Source organism: Rutidosis leptorrhynchoides, chromosome 2 (genome assembly GCF_046630445.1).
Source record: "Rutidosis leptorrhynchoides isolate AG116_Rl617_1_P2 chromosome 2, CSIRO_AGI_Rlap_v1, whole genome shotgun sequence".
Taxonomy (NCBI): domain Eukaryota; kingdom Viridiplantae; phylum Streptophyta; class Magnoliopsida; order Asterales; family Asteraceae; genus Rutidosis; species Rutidosis leptorrhynchoides.
The window spans coordinates 198,766,661-198,774,966 of record NC_092334.1 but is presented as its reverse complement, the minus strand read 5'-3'; positions in this window follow the sequence as shown (position 1 = coordinate 198,774,966).

The following is an 8,306-nucleotide window of genomic DNA, read 5'->3' as shown; positions in this document are numbered from 1 at the left end:
AGGAAGGGTTATGCCGGAAACCTACCTCTTTGCAACAAATTCAACAAGCACCACTTTGGTGAATGTGGCAAGCTAATTTGCCATCGGTGCCAAGGAGTTGGTCACAAGGCCAACGAATGTAAAAGTGTCGCCCCCATCGCTCGAAAGGGGCCCAATTGTGACGACCCGGAAAATTTCGACTAATTTTAAACCAAACTCTCGACACGATGTAATACTTTTGACACGATAAGGGAAATCTGTTAGGTTGAGTCTTAAATTTTTTTTTTTGAAGTGTTTCATATATTCATTTGACCTTCGACCAATCCCGACGATTCACGAACCACTAATTGTAAATAGATGTGTGTGTGTGTGTGTGTGTATATATATATATATATATATATATATATATATATATATATATATATATATATATATAAATAATAATTGGAAGTATGTTCTGAAATATTAATGTTGTCGTTATTATTAAAGTATATTAAAAATAAATATTAAATGATTGTAATACTCGTTGGAAGTTTCGATTATTATTTAGAGTGGTTTAATTCAAACTTATATTATTTCAAAAATAAACGGTGATCCGAAAATGAGTGTTTATAAATTTTAGGCTTATTAATAATATATTAGAAGTTATTTGATAAATTTTAACATTAACTATATTTTACTTAGGGGATGGGAGTGAATAATTAATGTAATTTTTAATGATCGAATTTTATACCAAAATGACTAGAATAAATAAAAATAATTCTTGTTAAAATTTGGGATTTTTCCGAATACTTTTATCCGCCACTAATTTAACAAATGGAGTACGACACACCATCCCGGAACAACTGTCGGCACAATGAATTAATTGAAATATCTTCACTTTTTCTTATCTCACACGTTTATATATCTTTTTATTATTATATTATTATTAAAATTATTGATTGCTACTGATTGAATATGTAACCGAAAAATGGAATCAAGAGTCAAAATATTTGATTGAACATACTGTTGTTGATTGTCCTTTATGTCTAGACTTTAATTTAATATATGCATACATGCATGTTACAAATGCACGCCTTTTGTTCATCTATATATTAGTCTATTATGCTTTTACACACAAACATACCAACTTGATCATATCACTGGTTTTCTGTTTTTTTCTAGTTGATTAAAAAAAAAAAAAAACCAAAACTACCTCTTTCATCAACCTTTCTAACTATCTTAAATTACTATCCTCTATCTCTATCCTCACATACAAGAACCCAATTTGTCAATCACCTTAACTGTCGGGACTCACCACTTTTCTCTTTTGTGTTTCAATCACATACAAGTACCACCACCACCAACGAAAGCTAACTGCCTCTCTTCTTTTTATTCGATCACAATCACCACCTCACACCCTATATTCTCTCATCCTCTCTATTTCTCATATCTATTTTCTGTTTTTTTTAATATAACCGAGACACCGCCACCTACAAACTATGTGATGCAACTGTTACTAGCTGCGTTTTTTTTTTCTTTTTTCTTTTTTTTTTCTATTCGATCAAGCATCCCAAAAACCAACCCATTTAAAGCACCACCTACACGTTATGTTACTACTGCTGATATATGTCTCGGTTAAAACAAAGAAGAAGATGATAAAGGAACGAGATAAAAAAAAAAAAGATTATCGATGATGTATTTTTTTTTTTTTAAACGTTAAGTATAAAGCAAAAGTCCCCACTTGATGTTCTTAATGATCAAAGTGAGTTGTAAAGACACCTTAATGGAAGGTGACAAATTGATGAGCTATGATTAATGAGAAGGAAATAGAAACAGAAATATACGGCATAATTAAATTTAAGAAAGAAATAAATCAGACAAGCAAGCAGTAGAGGAGTGGTTGGGTGCTTGGGTGATTAACAGAAGGTCCTAGGTTCGAAACCAGGCAACAGTGTTTTTTTTTATATATAATAGAAACTGATGGGCCACGAATTCAACTTAGGTATTCTTGTGGACTGAAATAAAAAGTCGATTGGGCCAAGCTTTAATTGTATGTTGGACCGAAAGCAGTTGGGCCGTGTATTGGTTCTGGTTGGGCCGCTAGGTTACTAGAGGTTATGTTGGGCCTTTCATGTGTTAGAATTAAGAAAATGAAACAGAAGGATATACGGGATAAATAAATAGTGGTATCAAAATATTCAGATAAACAGAAATGGTTCGATGGTTAGGGTGTTTGTTAGTGAGCGAGAGGTCATGGGTTCGAGCCCTGTCTCTGACATATTTTTTTTAGAAAAGCCTAATAAGGTAGTCTTCATATTAAGATCATTTCTATTATTATTATTGTTGATATAATTATTATCACATATTATTATTTAAGATGAGTATTATTATTACCATTAACATTATTATCATTATAAATATAAGTATTATTATTATCATGACTATTAAAAATTTTATTTTCAAAGCATTATTATTAGAATTATTATTATTATTATTCTTAATATTAGTAGTATTATTTTTTAGTGACATTATTACTAAATTTATTTTTATCATTTTTTTTAATATTATCAGTGTTATCATTATTATAGTATTACTATAATTATTATTTTAACAAAGAAATAATATTTTTATAAAAATATAGTTAATACATATAACCTAACTACATTGATATTTTATATTAAGTATTTGTAAAAATAAATATAGTTAATTAATGAAATATATGATTCATTAAAATAACAAATATGTTATTTATAATAATAGTATATAAATTGTCCGATTACAAAGTGTTAATAAGTATAATTGATATAGGTTCGTGAATCCAAGGCCAAACCTATACTTGTTCAACGTCATTCTATGTATTTTTACTACAAAATACATTAGGTGAGTTTCATTTGCTTCCTTTTTATATATATTTTTGGGCTGAGAATACATGCGCTATTTTATAAATGTTTTACGAAATAGGCACAAGTACTAAAACTAATTCTATGTGGGTTTAAACCAGAAATATACCCTTAGCTTGGTAACATTAAACTACTTGTCTATGTACGGTAGGCGCGAATCCTAAAGATAGATCTATCGGGCCTGACAACCCCAACCGGGCTGGACGACCAGTTTTAAACGGTTGCACAGTACTTCGTTTCGTTACTACACTTGGTACGGTGTAGGGTTTATTTAAGAATATGCTGCTGTGATTTAAATGTTAAGTATGGTTACCAAGTGCTCAACGACTTTTTCATACACTTGCGAGTGTATTATGTTTATGATAACGGAAATCTTGTGGTCTATTAATATATTAAAAAGATTGTTATGATAAACCTATGAACTCACCAACCTTTTGGTTGACACTTTTAAGCATGTTTATTCTCAGGTACGAATTAAGTCTTCCGTTGTGCATTTGCTCATATTACTTGGAGTCCTTCATGGCATATTTAGGACAGCACCTCGCAATGGGACCAGATGTTGATGATTTCGTCTAGGGGGATAAGGACGGGTTATTTCATTTGGTATCAGAGCGTTGGTCTTAGCGAACTAGGTCTTGCATTAGTGTGTCTAACTGATAGTTGTTAGGATGCATTAGCGAGTCTGGACTTCGACCTTAGCTGCATATTATAAGTATTGTTTATCATTCCTAGTGAAAAAGTTCTGCTTAGCATTCCTAAGTCTAGACACGTCTTACTGCACTTATTTGATAGATAGTGTACAGATAAATTCATATCTTAGCGTATATGTTACTGTAGACTTTATCTGACACGTTTCCTTAATTCCCTCCGTAATCTGCGGGATCCTCTGTACTCTGTATAGGTATTCTATATAATTAGAATATCACCCGATATCTGAAAATCATTTCATATCGAAAAATCCTTTATCCAATCGTACGCAATGGAACTCACCATTAGATCAAGTCCCTCAGATTCCGATATGGAGTCCCACTCCAGCCCAGAAGTAACGTCACCAGAATGAATCAACCAATCAATCATCCTCAATTTATCTGATGGATCGTAGTCAACTTAACCAATGGAGACGCGAAGAAGGTGATCCCTTCCATCCACCACATTTCCCTCCTGGCGAAGAACCTGATGCACTTACCGGCGAACCTATTTAAAACACCGTTTTCACCCTCATTTCTCGAATATCTCGCCATGATTATATACTATTTCAAATTCAAAACCTTATTTCACTCGCTCGTTCCTACCGACAATCATCCTGGAGTAATAGAAGAAGTTAACGAACTTCGCGATCGAGAAATCAATTTGGAGAATATGGTGCAAAACATAACAGTTTCAGTAATATCACCGACACCAAAAGTACCACCAGCATCGGCACCGGTACCACCAATAACACAAGCCTCAACATCACACGCCTCAATATCACCATTCGTACTTCGAGTATGATCTTCGTTCTACATATCGTTCTACATCGATTATCTTCGCTTTACGTATCGTTCTACCTCATTAATCTTCGTTCCACATGACGATTATGTAATCTCTAATGTTTTAGAGATCATGTAATCTAGTACTAACGATAAATCAAATGAGTTTAATATCTTATTGACTCGTTAAATCCATGATTACATCTGAAGAAAATATATTTGCAAGTATATTTTCATAAAGATTGTAATTAAAAATTCTTTTGTACAAACTGTTAATCGTGAAAATATTTTAATGGGTAGGTAATACCCGAGAAATATTTAGATTTCACATTAATAAGTTACACTGTACATTCTTCAAATCCGATTCAACAGTCATTTACTATCCTACTTACATCCACAAGGATACGAATCCGTTCACCGCAGAATAATCATTTTCATTCAATTTCATTTTTGGAATTTTGACCTATCATAATCCAACAAGTGGCATAACGAAGAATACATTGGACAAAATAAAAAGTGTTAGAAACAAACAAATTAACTATGATGAATTTTGTTAGGAATCCACGCTAACTGTTCCTAGCTAACTGTTCCCAGCTAACTGTTAATTCCGTAATACATTTTATTTATCGCAATTTACATTCTTGCAATTTTATTTATCGTCATTTAATTTCTGTTATTTACTTTTACGCACTTTAAATCGGGACACATGTACACAATACGTCGGATTAATTCTGAGACAATACGTTGTACACGGGTCATGATATATATTTATTTATTTTACGCACTATAAATAACGGGACACGTATACAAGGTTTCGACCTATCATATCGACCCATCTATACATATATTTCGGAACGACCATAGACACTCTATAGTTGGCTATACAGGGTTGAGGTGGATTCCAAAATATATATATGGTTTGAGTTGTGATCAATACTGAGACCGGTACACGGGTCACGATATGTATTAATTAATTCAAATATTATATATATAACTGTATATGAATAATTGGACTATTGAACCATTGGACAATTGGACTGCTAACTTTGGACAATTAAAAATGAATTAAAATATTGATTATAACATATGAAAGTAAACAATTCTTAAAGTTGCCACTTGATTTCACCCTAAACCTCATTTGTACCTCGACAGTTACAATCCACGTTCAAATCTTTCATGATTTTTGAAAACACCTCGATCGGAAGGATGAACCAGCCGCACTTCATCTACGGAAGAAAAGATTTATATACCTGAAAAACTCTCGAACCCAAATTCATAGTTTAACATGCACCCATGTTGAATCCTTTACCATTTACTAGCAAAAACAACCTTACGATCCCTTTTCAAAGTAGCCAATTTTGTCACAGCTTCAGCAAGATAACTTTGACTTCTCAGCTAATCGAGTCTTATTATGACCTCGATATATACGTTATCCTTTCGCCGTTGTTACCGGAGAACCTTTCATATTCCACCATATTACCATCAGCATTTAATCATCTCAAAACGCAATTCTCCTGAAAACACCTCGGTTTGATAACCGATGACCCAGATCCATTAACTTTGAAAATGCTGACGAAGCAGCATGTTGTAGATGGTCTTAATGACCAAAAGTTAATGATAAAGAAGGAAGTGTTTGGAACGCTCGATAGAAAATTTAGTACTGAAAATCGGATTGAGCACACCAGGAGGGAAACAAGGAACAAATACAAAGACCAAACTCTATATTCAAAGAATCCAGATAAATCTGGAACCGATGAAATCATTAGAGAATATCTTGCTCCGTACCCACGTTAAAATCTTACGGAAAAATTTTCTTCATCAACTCTCGAACTTAGAAATTCTAAAATATCATCATAAATATCTTCGATAATTTGAGGATATTTTCATAAATATTCCTGTCCGAAATTATCGACCTTTTCGTGTTTTCAGTATTCCATTATATTGGAAACTTCAATAAAATCTAAGTATTAATTATGAATGAATTTTTGGAGAAGTGTTGGGAATTGAAGCATGAGTTAATATAATATAATGACGCCGGGCCAACGTGGTTATATTACAGTAAGTCATGCTAAATTTCTAATGTAACGTGATGATGATTCACAGACCTTATCTTCATCATGTGCCATGTTACACGACTCTTTCATTCTTTTTAAATTCTAAGCATATCACGGAAATATTTCCTTGATATTTCTGCTCTTCTGTAATTTCAACAGTTGCTAGTAAATCGTGTTATTACATTTTCTTTCTGATTAGAAGATTTCCTTAAATTCCTTGAATTCCGGAAATCCACCGTGACTACGTCAAAAGTTAAATCTCTATCTCAATCTTTTGTGACAGCTTCACTCGTACGCTTCACATAATCAAATCGTTTTATCCATATTACTCAATGATGATAAAACTCTATTTATCCACTCATATTCGTCATGAAAACATACTCATTGTCAACCATGACGATCTCTATCAAATTTCGGGGACGAAATTTCTTTAACGGGTGGGTAATGTGACGACCCGGAAAATTTCGACTAATTTTAAACCAAACTCTCGACACGATGTAATACTTTTGACACGATAAGGGAAATCTGTTAGGTTGAGTCTTAAATTTTTTTTTTTTGAAGTGTTTCATATATTCATTTGACCTTCGACCAATCCCGACGATTCACGAACCACTAATTGTAAATAGATGTGTGTGTGTGTGTGTGTGTGTATATATATATATATAAATAATAATTGGAAGTATGTTCTGAAATATTAATGTTGTCGTTATTATTAAAGTATATTAAAAATAAATATTAAATGATTGTAATACTCGTTGGAAGTTTCGATTATTATTTAGAGTGGTTTAATTCAAACTTATATTATTTCAAAAATAAACGGTGATCCGAAAATGAGTTTTTATAAATTTTAGGCTTATTAATAATATATTAGAAGTTATTTGATAAATTTTAACATTAACTATATTTTACTTAGGGGATGGGAGTGAATAATTAATGTAATTTTTAATGATCGAATTTTATACCAAAATGACTGGAATAAATAAAAATAATTCTTGTTAAAATTTGGGATTTTTCCGAATACTTTTATCCGCCACTAATTTAACAAATGGAGTACGACACACCATCCCGGAACAACTGTCGGCACAATGAATTAATTGAAATAGCTTCACTTTTTCTTATCTCACACGTTTATATATCTTTTTATTATTATATTATTATTAAAATTATTGATTGCTACTGATTGAATATGTAACCGAAAAATGGAATCAAGAGTCAAAATATTTGATTGAACATACTGTTGTTGATTGTCCTTTATATCTAGACTTTAATTTAATATATGCATACATGCATGTTACAAATGCACGCCTTTTGTTCATCTATATATTAGTCTATTATGCTTTTACACACAAACATACCAACTTGATCATATCACTGGTTTTCTGTTTTTCTAGTTGATTAAAAAAAAAAAAAAAACCAAAACTACCTCTTTCATCAACCTTTCTAACTATCTTAAATTACTATCCTCTATCTCTATCCTCACATACAAGAACCCAATTTGTCAATCACCTTAACTGTCGGGACTCACCACTTTTCTCTTTTGCGTTTCAATCACATACAAGTACCACCACCACCAACGAAAGCTAACTGCCTCTCTTCTTTTTATTCGATCACAATCACCACCTCACACCCTATATTCTCTCATCCTCTCTATTTCTCATATCTATTTTCTGTTTTTTTTTAATATAACCGAGACACCGCCACCTACAAACTATGTGATGCTACTGTTACTAGCTGCATTTTTTTTTCTTTTTTCTTTTTTTTTCTATTCGATCAAGCATCCCAAAAACCAACCCATTTAAAGCACCACCTACACGTTATGTTACTACTGCTGATATATGTTTCGGTTAAAACAAAGAAGAAGATGATAAAGGAACGAGATAAAAAAAAAAAAAAAGATTATCGATGATGTATTTTTTTTTAAA